Below are 16,871 nucleotides of genomic sequence, written 5' to 3'. Positions count from 1 at the left end.
ACAATTATTGATTTATTATTAAGGAAACATTCTCCAATAGCTTAGATTCTAGGTTTTATAAATAACTCCCGGGAGTAGGGTCATAATGGGGATAAACTTTTTTTTACGTAGGAATGGATTGGGGAAAAATACTTTAAAATATGCATAGGAATGTTTTGTCATAGACAATTAACTTCGAAGCATCCTCAGTTAGTACTGATCCTTGTTTGTTAAAATAATAATGATCCTGAAGAATTGTATGGGGTCATAATACAGGATATTTTTTTTTACATTGAAATATATCGGGGAACATATTTCAAATATTCTCATGAACGACATAGCTGAGTTCAGTCATATTGACAAGAAAGCACCGTCAGGTAGTGTAGATTTAATTTCAATACAGTGAAACCTGTCTAATATTTTGTCCCAAATATTTAAAAATAGAAATATTTCAAAGCACAGAACCAACAAGACACAGCCCAGAACTATAGAAGTGAAAGTGACCTGTCTTTCTGATGATCGAGATCTTCTATCGCAGAAAGCATTTTCACGGTAAAGAATCATTAATAGCTAATTACACTAGTTGTTAGTATAGGTCTAGATTCAAAGTCCTTCACCGCGATGAGGTGACCTCTCTTTATGATTAAAAAAATAATCAAAATTGTTACAAAATCAAGATTGAATCAATCTATCTATCAGTACAAATTTTCTTCTCAAAATCTGCATGTTGGTTGAGCATCTATTTCATCTGTACGTATAAAAGTTAATTGATATTCTCTGTGAGGATAAAATGTATGTAGAAAGCAAACAGTAATCAAGATCAAAAATCCATAAAACAATATAAAATAGAACCAGAGCAAACATTGACCTCAAAAACATTAGAGGCAGATACTAAAAAGGAGTGCGCATCTCAGTTAGAAGTGAGATCCCTCTATTTAATTTATGAACGCTTCCTACTGAAGCTACAATTGAACATCCAGATAACAATCTCTAGGACTGCTCTGAGTCAGCTTTCTTTCAAGTTAAGTCTTCTTTGTAGGGAACCACGGTATTAATGAAAGTTAAGTATAATGTAATATAGAAATCCAAAGTTAATTAGGTTTTTCCAGATATAATGAAAACGTAGATTAATAAAAAAAAAACAATTTAAAATATTACATTCTTGTTTACTTACATATTAGGACATGATGATTCAGCTAGATAGCAATTGTGCCGTGAATTGATGTTTTGACATGCAGAATCTAAATGATAATGAATCCTTTAATGAAAAAATTCTATTTCATAATTAAAACTCAATACAAACAATAGTGTGGCGATTTTAATTTGAACATTTTTATATTAATTATGATTTATTTCAAATATCTTACATTTGTATATTTCATTGCTTCGATATTCCTTTTCAGGACAACCTGATAAAAATCCAAGGCAGTTGTTCCAGTGAAGATTTTCTCCATCGGTTTCCAAACAGTTGCCTAATCAAGTATATTGTTATGCATACACGTAAGAAATAAAATATATTCTAGTGTATGTCAAAGAATACTTTCTAAGATGCTTCGATTTTCGTTGGTTTTCGTTTGAAACTTAAACCATAGAAATGTGTTTTAGGTTAAATTTCTTATTACTCACCTCTTTTTATTAATCCCATGGTTCCATTGTAACACAGTTCTATGAGTCCTGTTTTGTCTGTGTTAGGGATACAGAGATACTGATCGTTCCCGTACTTATCCTGACCACATCCCAGCCTGGAGGACGACTCTAAAACATCCGTGATGTTCTGGGGACAGGAATCCACATATATTTCCATTTCTCCTGGAAAAATATTGAAACTTGTTATAAGAAAATAAATAAAAGCCCCTACAATATTATACTGTTGTCACTTAGCTAAAAGTGAGAAACCATTTCCTATATTTATATTATTGTATCAAATGATTGTATCTTTTTGAAACATTGTAAAATATAGATATATCTTTGAAGCCAGATGGTAGATTCAATGGGAAGGAGCGAGAGGTGGATGTGAAGTTGGGTTTAATACTATCCTCAAGCACCGGTGTCTCGGCCAAATATAAAATGGCTTCGATGTTTTTTTTTTTTATTTTGTAAATTGTATGTTAGAGGCATGTTGTACAAAAAAATTATAAAATGAAAACATGTTCCACTCGTTTAATCGTGTAAGTTTAAGGCCAACTTAATTGAACATAAAACGAAAGTAGAAATAATATTAATGTAGAAGATTTAGATATGTAGTTTAATATAATATATAAGTAATATACTTTATTAAGTAAAAATTACCTTACAAAATCATCATTCTGCCACTAGACCAAAGATATAGCCTTTCATAGTTCCACATAAGATGAGTTTTTCCTTCCCTTGCGGTTCAAATTAAATGTGTCTGAGGTAGCCTTCACCTGGTTATAATTATCCGGGTTACCTATGTTTATATATAGCGCAGTAACCTGAAACGTAGAATGTGTTTTAATCCATGTTGCTGTATTTTACCATTGTTCTCCTGACAAAAAAAAAGTTCTGTAAATAAATTGAGCTCAAAATGCTTTGCTAGATTCTGTATCGAAATGGAAGTGAAACAACAAATCTTGCTGATTATTAATTATTATTATTAATACTATTGAAAATTATAAGAGCATTTTGTCATCCTGATTTCAAATAAATAACCTATGGTACTTTGCAATGACGGAATAAAAAGCTTAGAAATAATTATGATTGCCCCGCACCATCTCTTTTTTACCGTAATAATCCTGCTAACGTATTGAGCTGACATTAAAACTTTTTTATCTACCAAATCGAAGAGTAAAAAAAAATCACTTTTTTCAGTAATTGTTCTCTACTTGTTAATTTTATAAATAAGGAAGTTATTTAGGATATAATATTTTATTATTTTTTTCCTAAACGTTATTTTCATCTGTGAAACAATACATTCAAAATGTGATATACATTTTGTAAATCAGATATGGATACTTAAAAATTCCAAGGAACTTTTGGACAATTTGAAATCGTAAGATTTTACCAAAATCGACAAATAAAAAACTTAAGATTTTCAACTTTATTAAACAAACATTCCGCACTATAAATTAAAGCCCAGATATAAATGGCAGCTGCTGATTACAACAACCATGGACTCCAGTCTGGCTTTTGTGGAGGGGTAACATGGTCAGGACAGTGGTCAGTTTGGCCGTGACAGGCTGGTACTTCTTCATGGTGTTCTATAAATAGAAACAGAGCATGTCGAATTTAACATGTTATCTAGTCTAATATCCTAGTCTAATATCCTTGAATTTTCAGATTGTTCAAAATAAAGCAACAATAATAATAAAATATACGTTTCATTTTCCAGAAAGAACATTTCGAAGGGCATACTATATTTAACTGAAATTCAATGTTCTCTAGACTGATTTTATCCAGGGATGGGGTCAATTACTTTAAAAAGTAATTAATTAAATTACAATTACTTTAACTTTTTCTTCAATTAAATTACAATTAAATTACAGGCTTTCTAAGACATGTAATTAATTAAATTACAATTACTTTGCAAAAGTAATTAATTAAATTACAAATTACATTTTAATTTTTTTGATTTTTTTCCAATCCTTGTCAATGAATATACAGAACTACATTCATTTGTATATAAGCTCAGCCTCTGCTCAAACAATACAAGAAATGATATGATGTACGCATTGTGTACACTTCTTTGTGGTTTGAATTAAAACTTTAATTTAAAAGAAGAACTATCCGAGTCTTATGCAGTTTCTTCCACGCAATATTAACATGTACACAAATTGCATCCCTAATGGCTTATAATATTCTATTAAAAGGAGGTATCTTAAAGTGTAAAATGAAGCACAACTGTAACCCCTCAAATTTAATATTTCTGAACCTAAACATTTTAATTAAATTGTTATTTATGTTGAACATTTTTACTTCATAGATGATTGTACAGAACATAAATTTCTCAGATACAAAATTTATTTATATAAAAATCTTTTTAGATGTTAAAATAATTATCAAATTAAAAGTTTTTCTTTTCTTAAGTTAGCAGAGCATTATGATTGAAATAATTATCTCCATTGGCTTTGTTTTCTGAATCATGGAATGAATACCTCCTTAGAGGAGTTGACTTGTTTTGATTGCAATTTATGGCTGTGATTTGGAGGGTAATTATTTCTTCACGAGAGGGAATTAACTTAATTATGACACATACATTATTTTGCTTTATTATTGATCAAACAAGAAAAATTGAAATATAATAAATGTGTGTTTCATAAGGAATAGACCCACGAAGGCTTGTGCAAAATTTAGATAAACCTATACCAAAAAAAATTATATACTTATTAGAAAGACACTAGATAATTATTATCAAATCAATCATTTAGTTGCTTGTAAACATTGTCTTAAAATTTTTATAATTGGAGGACTGAGGATATGTTTTACAATTAAATAAAAGACAGTAAAATTGGGAGGTAGTGGTGACAATGTACATGTATCATGAATTTGCACTGTATAAAGTAATTGAATGTAATTGAAAAAGTAATTGAAATTAAATGGTATTTTTTCAGTGTAATTAATTAAATTACAATTACAAGTAATTGAAAAAATGCTGAATTACAAATTACTTCCAATTACTTTTAAAAATGTAATAATTACGGTCAATTACAATTACTTTTTTCAATTACCCCATTCCTGATTTTATACCTTGGACATCAATTCTCATAATATTTACATCCACTGAATATTTTTTCCCTTTATTTCTTAAGAAAACCCATTGCGTTAATCACTGCATGAACTACATCAGGCATGTCACCTGTACAGATTTCTTGATCGGTGGCTGTTCCATCAGTGGAACGTATAAAGACGTTCGCATCATTAGTTCAATAATTAATTTTTTTAACCCTACGTAAAATGATTATTTAAAAAAATATAAATATAAACAATAAAATTTCTTTCTTTCTTTGTTATTACTGACGCGGGTTATGTATTTTTTCTGCAACAGCTGCTTCCATTAATTCCAGTAATAACAAAATAACAATAACAAAAATAAAAAAAACATTTCTTTAATAAAATAAAATCAATTTTTTTGACTTTCATATATATGTACAAAAAATCCATTTTATACGTGATATTAACCAGGGTGGTCCAAGTCAAGACAGTCAAGGGCCATCAAAGTGACAGGTATTCAGTGTGTCAATATTTATTTATTCTGATACACCTCTGATACTGATATCTCTAACCAGAAAGTAAATAACAAGCCGAATTTTAAAACTATTTACTGTTACGCCTCTCTCTCTCTCTCTCTGACGATCTAAAGGCTGTTTGACAAGGGCATGTTTATATGTCATTATAGTTATTGTAAGTATTTAATAACATATGTTGGTGCCTTTTTTTTCTCTTTTTACCATTCATGTACAATAAATTAATTTAAATAAAACTTAATATACAAATTAATTTAAAAAAGTAATAATTGCATGTCCAGTTACTTATGGAATGGGAAACATTCATAGACTGTTAAATCTAGCTTTTTTTTTTTTTACAAATCAATACTTTATATTACGTGTATTCATTTAAGTGGCCAATCAGACATGTTTGCTACTAGATGTTTGGCAATTAAACTTCTTACACTTTTTAATACTAATCAATCTATTTTACAATACTTTGCAAGTTACATTTTGTTGAGATGCCTAGTACCGGGGTATGCCCACTTTTGTCCAATTGAGTATATTTAAACTTTGTTATTTTCAGATGGCTTTATCTAAAACTGGTTTTCCTCCCAGAGACCAACACTTTTTAGAGTGTGGCACTGAAGAATGTCAAAGTAACTGTGAGTTCTACTGCAATCCTTGTCATCAAAGATTCTGTAAACAATGCAGAGATGAACATCTGAAAATCCAGAGAACAAGAACCATATGCATGAGCTGGTTCTTTACCAGCTTCGTAAACGACAACTTCCTGTATTTTTTCCTTATATCATACGATTTCTGAAGGAAATTAAGGAAGATGCAGTTGAAATTAAACACATCATGGACAATATCAGAACATCCATGAAAACTGAAGGTGACTCCTTGAAAAATCTGGTGGACACAGTCATGTCTGAGAACATGAAGCAGCTAGACCAGATAGAGCAATCTCTTTTCGAAAATCTAAACACCCAAGACAAGACCATGAATGACTACATCGCTTATCTTAATAACCTTGTCAAAGAGCTCCACAGATGTCTATCTTCTACAGAACCACCGAAATTAAAATATGAGAAGCCAAAGATCCTCTCCATACCAGAGACAACAAAACCAGTCACATCAAGATTTACTGCTGGTAAATACAGCAAAGATGATATCACTTAATTACTTGGTAAAATACTTATACCCAACATTAAGGATGAAAAGAGAGAAATAAGGCCCATTAAAAGTGTCCACAATACATCAATGAAATCTACACATAAACAGTTGAAAGAAGACAGACAGAAATCTGACAAAAAACAAACATTGTCTCTATCTGCCTCTGTCACCAAGGTCAGGAAGTTCAATGTACCAGGTGTTGATCTTGTATACCATGTATCACCAGCTCAATCAGACAGACTCTGGATCAGTGACAATAAGGGTAATCTTATTCAAATTGATTTACAGGGAAATGAGATTCAGAAAATAAAAACCAGTGGTGGAGTGCAAGGTTATCACACAGTGATTAAGGACGGGGATCTGATATTTACAGATAGAAAATTGAAAGTCATCAATAGGATAAAACAGGACAATAATATCACTGAAATCATTAAAACTGGAAATTGGGAACCACTCAGTATACACTCCTCTCGCATCAACAAATACTGGTGGGGATTGCGGGTAAAGTCGCCAGGTACAACACGACAGGAACAGAACTACAGAACATACAGAGGGATAACAAAGGACATTTTCTGTACATTTCACCATACTACATCACAGAAAACATCAATGGAGATATCTGTACATCGGACTACTATAATGGAGTAGTGGTGGTGAATAAATCGGGACAACACAGATTCTCCTACACGGGTCAGAAGTCAGAGTTCTATCCCTATGGAATCTGTACTGATGTCCTCGGTCACATCCTGATTTGTGATACCGAAAGTAAATCTGTTCACCTCCTTGATCAGGAAGGTCAGTTCCTGTCTCTATTACTGACACAACAACAAGGAGTGAGGTATCCCCGTAGTGTGTGTGTGAATTACGAGAACAATTATGTCTATGTTGGACAATACTACAGCAAAAAACTGACAGTGTTCAAGTATCTAAAGTGATATTCATTCTGTCATTAAACAGTATGATTATTTGCAGTATGTCTATCAAACTTTAAATTTCTCAAATACCAAATTCCTAATGACCTTACTTACATCATTATCAATGTTATCAAAGTCGTGCTACTAAAGTACTAGAATATATATTATAATGACGCTGAAACAAAATCATCGTTGCTAAAAATTCTACAAGACTTGAATTGTTTTAAAATAAAACAGTCTTGCAAATTCACCCTTCTTGACATAGATATTTTGTATGTCAAGAGAAATAACTTTTGTTTCAAGTGCTATATCTATATCAATTTAGCCGGGAAAGTACATGATGTGTAAAACAAAAGAGAAACAAGAAACTAAAAAAACAATGGAATGGGATGTCAGATTCATCATTAAATTACCTAATGACCTTAAAATGTCAACAAAGGGGAACAACTTTTAATTTAATTTGTTGGATAATAGATTCAGTCCGCACAACTATTTGACTCGCACACAAAAAATAAAATGTTGACACATTTAACTAATACGTTCCATACTAATATTTGAATGAAATGCTTATGCATTTTTTCGCTAAGAATAATAATGTTGTCATCAACTAATACTAATCAACCACTTCCTAGTTTTATCAAAGAACTTGAGCGCAGTATGTGAGTACACAGGAAAATCAAATTTTACTTGCTATTGTGCAGCAAAAAGATTTAAAGATTCTTAGAAAAAGTTTGATGTACCCTTCTCAGTGTGATCCATTAGGGGGCCAAATGAACGGGGACCAAAAAAACATATAGCAAACGTTACTTCTAGTTTTGTAAAAATTCTGTTCAGGAAAGTTCAAAGCAAGAAAATTTAAATCAAAATACTATATAGCTAGTTCATTCATGTAATTCCTTGCATGAAAATTAATCCGAATATCTTATTTCAGAACAAAATTATTAAAAAGAGACATTATTAAATGTTTTGTTCTTTGTGATTTAATCTCGTTCAACCAGAGGCTCGGCTGTCTCCGTGAACTCCGACCAGCAGAGAGTCTGGTAAAGAATCACGTAAGCGTTTGTAACCGTCAGAGGGCGCTAACTTGTTTTCATTTTAAAAATCCTTTTTTGTAAGCAAATGTTATATATGTTTCTTCTGCTTGATTGTTACTTTATATTAATAAACTGGTTTTTAATTAGGGATACCAAACGAGAAATTACAATATCAATCGAAAGGATGTGTATTACACAGGTAAGACTACACTACTTTCACTTTTACTTTCGTACAGAATATTTGCAAGACAAAATAAAACACGCTTACCTATAACTGGTGGGCATTACCTTAAACAATTCCTCTCTAACGGTTTTAACTTTTAGACACATAAATTTTACATCTTTAAGTTATTTTTCTGCTGATTTATCATGTATTTGTTTTAATCTTGTAGGTGTGTTCTTTTCAGCCAATCAAAAACTTTACCAGAATTTCGGTAAGCCTCGCTTTGGCGTTACAATCGATATCACGTATCTTTACCAGACCCTCTGGGTGGTCGGAGATTTACGGAGACAGCCGAGGGTCTGGTTGAACGAGACTATTTGTGATTAAGTTATACTTCCTGTAATATTATAGGTGAAAATTTTGTCACTGTTTTAATAGCTTTCTTTACTACATGAACATAACAAGTTATAAATATAAACATTTATTTATATCATTTAATTTTATGTTGATCAGGTTTCATCGTCTCAAGCCACGGTTCGGAGTACGCATATAGCTTTTTCCTACCTGGCTGTTTGATCACAAAAAGTGTCGTAATCTTGAATATTTACGCCTCACTATTGTGACGTCATATTCAGTAAGAGGCAAGTTTTGTTTCCATCGCAATTGAAATCAACAACTGACATCAACAGTATACAAGAAATATATCCTTTACTGCGATTGGATATTGAAAGGTCGCGACAGAGTTCATCTTCCGACTATGCTTTACTCGCATTGGTCAAAATTTTAATGAGCTACGAAGAATTCTCTCCTCGTTCAACCACGGCCAGAATGGAAGAGGATCGTACATTTTGGCCGTGGTTTGCAACGATGATCAGGTTTATATCATATACCTAGTAGTGTATCAGCCCTGATACAGGCGTTTTGGACTTGGCGAGACAGCGCCTCGGAAGTAGGGCTGTCTCGCCCTCAGGGCTGAGATATCTCTGTCTCGGCCCGTCGTCAAGGGGCTGTCTCGCCCTCAAATTTCAAATAATTATTTCTGTTTAATTTGTGTAAATTAAGAGTAAAATTCATATTTAAGTATTAAAGAGAAACATTATATATCGAAAAATTTAACCAGAATCTTTAAAAAGTATTTTTTTCATATTAGAATTTTGAGAAATAAAAAGTGTGCCAAATGATTGCATTTGTGACGTAAGAGAGGTAACTCTTGTTTCCTTCTAGGACAGCAACAACAAGTCATGTTTTGAAACAATGGACGTTTATTTGCTTTGACAGTAAGACAATACCAAGTTTTCAACTAATTATTTGAGTTTTAGATGCATGTGGAAAAAAAAGAGTCATTTCCCTTTAATTTTAGAAGAGATTTAATCATGATATTGATTTATTTAAATGAATCGATTTTATGCTAATAGAATAACTTATGATAGACTACACCTATATTATTGTTATGAGATATTTATAATGTTAACATGTTTTGTACATGTTGTAAGGGTGATGAACCTGATCCATTTACATGCATATCTCTCACGTGCATTAAAAAACCTGTAACACAACAAACTTTTATATACCAGAGAAAAACCCGGTTACACAATAATACCGGTGAACTTATAGCTATAGCTGTAGGTGATTACAAGGATTATGGGTTCACATTCAGTAAATTATCGATCGATTATGGTAGCATATTTATGAACATCTGGCAAATAGTGGCAGAAATATGCCACCATAGACGATGACCATGTTCAAAATATATTTGAGCTAAACATTGCTAAAAATAGCTCATGGAATTTCCAACTTTAAATTGATGTTAAAGTTCTTATATAGTTCTTAAAATAGAACTTGGAATAGGCTAACAATTGTTCATAAACATCTCTATAGCAATCGTGTCAAGGCTTATTGGGTGTATACTTACCAGTGTAAACAAACATGGCTGGCACGGATTGATATGGTGAACGACACATTCAACAGAGAATCTTCGGATGGTTAAAGGTGAGGTATGATTCTTGTGAATGTGATATATTGTCTTATTTGTATGACTTTGAATCTGTATCCAAATATCAAAAATAGATGTATATACTACACTAAGTAAATATATTAATGAAAATAAAAAAAAATCTATTACTGATAAATAGAGAATGATTTTATGGAAGCTTTTACATATTGAGGTAGCCTATACATGTAATTTTTATGCCCCCGTAAACGAAGTTTCGGGGGTTTATAGTTTTTGTCGTGTCCGTCTGTCTGTCTGTCTCTCTGATTGTCTGTTTGTTGCGCATAACTTTTGATTTAGTGGTGCTATGACTTTCATATTTCATATGTGTATTTCTTGTGACAAGACCTTTCTTTGGGTACCACTAAATTTGACCTTTTGACCTTGACCTTGGAGTTTGACCCACTTTTACATGAAAATTTTAAAATTTTATTTTGGCCATATCTTTTGAACAGTAGACACCAGGACATTTATACTTCACATATGTAATGTTTGTTAAAAGACCTTTCACTGGATACCAACAACCTTGACCCTTTGAACTTGACCTTGTAGATTTCTGTACTTGTGAAAAAACTTTAACCTAAAAGGCTTGGCCATAACTTTTGAACGGTAAGGGATAGGGCTTTCATACTTCATATATGTAATCCTTGTGAGAAGACCCTTTATTGGATACCAATAACTCTGACTCTTTGACCTTGACCTTTGAGATTGACCTCCTTTAAAAAAGCAAACCTTGACCATAACTTTTAAAGAGTTAGGGCTAGTGCTTTCATACTTTACATATTTGATCCTTATGACAAGACCTTCTCATTTGATAACAATAACATTGACGCTTTGACCTTGACCTTGGAGTTTGACCTACTTTTTAAGAAATTGAACGTTGACAATAACTTCTGAACAGTTAGGACTAGGGCTTTCATGCTCTACATAAGTATTTTATGTGGCAAGACCTTTCATTTGATACTAATTACATTAATCTTTTGACCTTGACCTTGGAGATTTTTGTACTTATTGAAAAACTTTAACATTAGCTTACTTTCAAATTTCACAATTGTTTTCCAGTGAGAATACCCTACTTTTGGTACCAATCAATTAAATTTGCATTTAAGAAAAAGCTTAATCTTTGCTATGTTGCCATACGGGGGCATTAGTGTTTTACAAACACATCTTATTCATTTGGGAAAAAAATAACAATTTTTTAACTCTTAATCAATGAAACATGTAGAGATGACAAACAGTATTTGATCTCAAACATCAATAATTTATGAAACATTACAAAGCAGAAGCAAACACAGACCTCATAGGTACAACCACCAGGAAGGAGTGAGCACCCCACATGGAACTAAATGCATAAAAATTAATGATGTATGCAACAACAAACTTTCCTCTAAATGTTACAGATGTAGGTAACATGTAGGTAAAACAGTGATGATAAACCTGATCATGCATGAATTAGATGTCAAAGATTCAGATCAATACGTGCCACCGTTTGATTTTTGCTCTTCTCAAAAACAGCAAAACTATGACATGTATGAAGCATCCTCATGTAGTGTACATTCAAAATTGTTCAAATCATATTCCCCATGGGGTAGCGTACGGCTACAATGAAATTCAAACTCGTAGGAAAAAAGTCAGTCAAAAATATATGTTTGGATGCTCAGATAGTGTATATTCAATTTTGTTTAAATCATACCCCCTCTTCCTTTTAGGGCAAGGTCGGGGCCACTATTTCGATTTATACTGATTTTTTTTTTCGAGAACTCAGTTGCAATTGAGTGATGTTGCCTCTTGGCTTCTTCTTATGAATCATGATGGTACGGTGTAATCAATTTCTAGTAGCAAAGTGAAAAAACGAAAAAAAATTATTTAGATTTAAAATAAGATTATGAAGATTTTTGCCAGAGATTTAAAAAATCGCAAAATGTATTTATCAATCTGAAGTTCATGCACGTATTGAACATATTTGTATTTTCCTAGATGTTTAATAGCACAAACTTTCGTGAATTAGGGAAACAAGATTTGTCCCATACAAATTCACTATATGAGAGAATTCGTCGGATGAGTAATACACACGTGTTAAAAATTTCAAATGACCAGTCTAGGCTATATTATCATGATTATACCCGGTACATTTATGATCATTCTTTTATGAGACAGACTTACGGTCACACGCAAAGGATATGTATCAAACACATTTATTATGATTTTAAATTACTTAATTTATTATGAACATGATAACGTCATTGTACTATAAGTATAATCCTTTTTTCCAGGTTTAACAAAATGGCTTCTACAGAGGGTTCTTGTTCCCATCAGAAGTTAATAGAATGCTTCCAAAAACTGGGACTAAGTGCTACAGAGGCAGAAATATTCCAAGAAGAATTATGCATGGTTTTCTCCACTTCTGATAGATCGATAGAGGTAACAGACACCATCAAAGACCTGAAAAACATGACTATCGACTATGGAGATGTATTTCACAAACTCTCCATTGCAATTAATATTGCCTCTGGGTTAGCTAAGCTTTCTCCTTCAACTACAGGGCTTACCACTACATTTTCTGTATTGTCAAATATATTTTTGCAAGTTGGAAAGGCTATGAAAACGACCATTCCGTCGGCAGACAAGGATAGCGCCTATGCTGCCATGGAGCGCTTTCAGGACTCAGAATTAAGGGCAGATGCTGTGGGGTTAGAAAAGCTGCTTTACAATACGAATGCCTATCTGAATTGTATTAAAGCAGACGCACCTAAAAGTCTGATTAATCATCTAGAGGATAAATACCCTACAAATGATGCTGTGAGGTTTCTTGGTAAATTAGTGGCGAAAATAGAGGATCTCCTGCCTTCAGGTATAAAATCTGCCCGAAGAGCATCAGCGTACTGTAAATCACTTTTTATTCGCGAGAACTTTATTTTCGCGTAATTACGCGAGACGGTACGCTCGCGAAAATTTCATTCTCGCGTATAATAGAATTCCTTAAGATTATATAGAGCAGTGACCGCAATTCGTGAAAATTTTGTCTCGCTAATAAGGAGTCAATGGCTATCTCGCGAAAATAAGGTGTCGCGAAAATTAAGTGATCTACAGTATATAAACTTGTATTCTAGACTTGCAGTTCTTCGAACATTGGTTTTATGGCAATTGTACTTGATTAAATATTGCAGTGGTTCAGATAGGTCCAGTACACAAGGGGTCCATGCCATGATTCACGAAAGTTGTAAGTTGGACCTGGAGGTGGTGAGATTTGTCACTGAATGCAAATTTGAAAAAGCTAAATTTTTGGCCATATTTAATCCAACAGAAAATGAACATTTTATTCATTTCCTTCGAATAAACCAAATCCGGATTCCATGTTTAGGTCAGGATAAGCAATTCTGTACACAAAGTCATTTGATTCGGTCCTCCAACTGGTCAGCATGGAAAATGGAAATATCAAGACATGGTGGGCCTATCGGTGGATGCAATAAAAGATCCGACGCCTGTGAGTTGTATTTGGAGCCAGTAAAATCACGAAATCTCGACAACATCTTTTTTATAAAATCAAAAAGGAAGCCATCGCGTTACATCTACTTTGGTCCTAAGTTCAGGTTTTGTTGGTCTGTTTCGAGGCGGCCTGGTCCTGAAGGATATTGGAAGATCACTAAGCTAGAAGCAGACAGCGGCATGCCTCAATACCATGTCCCCTCTACAGTGTTCGGGCTATTTTATCTACATGACTTCTTCACCCAGAGGATACGTGAGGGGCTCGACAGATCTCAAAGTCATTAAGGATCAGGGATTGTGGGAGATTCTTGATATTTAGAGTACAGTCGAGACATAAAGTGGAAAACCATGCATGGAGCCTAAAAAGTAAAGAGATTTGCGTGTACAATCATACTTTTGGATTTTTAGAGAAATACTCTCAACACTCTTTGTATCCCTTTTTATTATTTTCCTGAACAATTTAATATCGAAATATCCATATATAATGTGTCATTTAATGCGGAAACATGTTGAATAAAAATTACATTAAATAAATATCAAGAAAATAAGAAAATAAAAGCAAGTACATGTAATATTCTCGACCTAAATTTTATTTTTTAAAATATTATGACTTATAAAAACTTCATTTTAAGAGGAAAGTTCTAAATAGCGTGCTCGGAAGAAGTCTTGTTTCCTTGTTCATGTTGTTATTATAATTTTTTTTATTATCTGTCTTTAAATAATGCACATGTAAGATAGAATAATCTACCTATTTTCAGCTACTTTCTTGTCTTTAAACATTGTCTCAGAGAAGAATATTTTGTACACTGTTGTGAAAATGAACTAGTCACTGTATACTCCGGTCATACATTGTATATTGGTCAACATTACCGCTACATTGCCAAAATTTTCAACTCATTACCGCTACATTTTGTCAGATTTTCGACCGATCATTACCGCTACATTTTTCCGGCAAAAACCAACTCATTACCGCTACATACTGAATCACATAGGCACATAATTATGAGGTACAACTTTTTTTTAGTGTCTAGAGCTTCCTTATATAAATATGTTTTTTAATACATGAGACAAAGCGCATCCCTGTGTGAAAACCAGCAGATTGTTGGATTTTTTTAATTTTTGCATCCTATTAATATCAACTTTGAATACATTTTTGTGCAATCAGAGTATTTTTTCAGCAAAACGATTTTGCATACTACCAATAGCAAGGTACATGTTCCATTTTTTTCTTATTTTTCTTTTTTCTTTTTTTTGAAAAAGCAGCTGTCTTTGAAGTCAGAATTAAAGCATGAATTTAAACTTATCATGAGGAGCAGTTTTATGAAATGTTAGATAGGCATATGTATCGATGCTTAATAGATTTAATTAGACAATTAAAGTTTTTATTTTTCAAGTTCCCTAGAGTTTCCAAGAATCTGGTTAATACCAGTTCTATAGAATATGTTACATATGTTCAGCATTCAAGATTTAAGTGAGGAATAAATAAAAGGCGTTAAGTTTTAATCATTTACTTGAACTCGACCGATATCGCCATGCATCTTTGTTCGTAACCATTTTTATGCAGTTATTTATTTAAATTGATTTTGATTGTGAAGAATTTTTTTAAAGATTAAATATTTTGAGGTCTTGCAGAAGAAACTGTGAACACATTTCATGATAATGATAAAAAAATGCTCTAAGATCATGCAGTGAAGTATTGAATAAGAAAATATTAAAAAAAAAAAAAATTGAATAATTTTTGTGACAAATCGGAAAAAAATTAAATTGTTGTGAAAATTAATAAAGGGCATTACTTTGGGCCTGTACCAAGAATAATTTAAATAATAATTAAATGTGAGATCCAGTTGAAAGCATACACGTCAGCCCTACGTATCTATTGTAAACAAACAGCTAGCAATGTCAGCTGATCGTTAAACTCCGGACAGGGATTTTAAACATAAAGGATTCCTGTTATTCTGACGGCGGTCAACACTCTTCACGTACATGTACTTCGAAGGTAAAATATGATACATGATTGTGTAAAATGTGCATGTTCTCTTACAGCATTGGATTAAAACACCAGATAAAAAAAACTCCTGTATGATAAGCAGATAAGGGTTAAAAATAGATTGACATAAAGTTATATATGGAAGCCTTTATCTGTTTGTGAATTTCAACCCTGAAATGTTTCGATTCTTTATATCAGGGTTGGAAATTCGCATAAAATTGCAGCCAGCCACAGGGCTGGCTACTTTTAAAAGTTACCAGTCCTGATAAAATGCTCATCATTTTGAATTTACTATAAATAAAGCTTATATTTACATTTGTAACATAGGACTTACATCCCCTTGGAATATTTTTCACATTTTACACAACATTGGAAACCATATCTGATCATAAACCAGGGGATGCATATTTTAAGTTTAACATGCTTTAAAACTATTAATTAATCTAGTCATTAGTGATCTATATAAATCTTCCATGGACCAACCTAGTCCCAAAATTAATGGAGAGTTCACTTCTTTAGGGAGAATTTTGAAATTTAGGGAGACGAGTTCTTGGATTACGTGGTGCACATTGATCATTATTAAACTCTTTAGAAATAAAAACACTTCATTGTTTATAACTTATAAATACATTACAATAGTTATTTTGTATTATTTAAACACCCTAGTAAAAAAAAATTAATTTTTTACACAACTAACACAATTAACCTTTAAAGGATGAACCCCTTTTTTCTCTTCTTGTTTAAGATTTTCAGGCTCTCGGCATAGTCATAATTTTGTTCTCTTCAAAAAAATTCGTTTTCAATTTTAAATTCTTTTTCTAAAAAAAAAAATTATGCACTTAACTGCATGCTGATTGAACAACTTATGATTATCAGACGTATAACCTCTTAGACGGTTAAAAACTCGACAATTAAATAGTAAAAATTTGTCTGTATTCACCGTACAGCATGAATGAATTATTTGACGATAAAAAGAT

The 16,871-nt window shown here is 32.3% G+C and overlaps 1 long non-coding RNA gene and 2 pseudogenes across 1 annotated transcript; 2 read left to right on the top strand and 1 right to left on the bottom strand.

The window, feature by feature from the left end:
* Positions 1-1,346: 1,346 nt before the first annotated feature.
* Positions 1,347-2,735, bottom strand: LOC134260384 (uncharacterized). Its single transcript, XR_009990535.1, has 3 exons — positions 2,269-2,735; positions 1,606-1,788; positions 1,347-1,451 (listed from the first exon to the last, which is right to left on the bottom strand). It is a non-coding gene; the product is annotated as an uncharacterized LOC134260384 (long non-coding RNA).
* Positions 2,736-5,891: 3,156 nt separating this feature from the next.
* LOC134260383 (uncharacterized) lies at positions 5,892-7,255 on the top strand (annotated as a pseudogene).
* Positions 7,256-10,299: 3,044 nt separating this feature from the next.
* On the top strand, positions 10,300-14,977 carry LOC134260385 (uncharacterized; annotated as a pseudogene).
* The last annotated feature ends 1,894 nt before the right edge of the window (positions 14,978-16,871 follow it).

This window comes from Saccostrea cucullata, unplaced genomic scaffold (assembly GCF_032062105.1).
Source record: "Saccostrea cucullata isolate Sc308-1 unplaced genomic scaffold, CSIRO_AGI_Scuc_v1 ctg12380, whole genome shotgun sequence".
NCBI classification, from domain to species: domain Eukaryota; kingdom Metazoa; phylum Mollusca; class Bivalvia; order Ostreida; family Ostreidae; genus Saccostrea; species Saccostrea cuccullata.
This window is presented reverse-complemented; position numbering and strand designations above follow the sequence as displayed.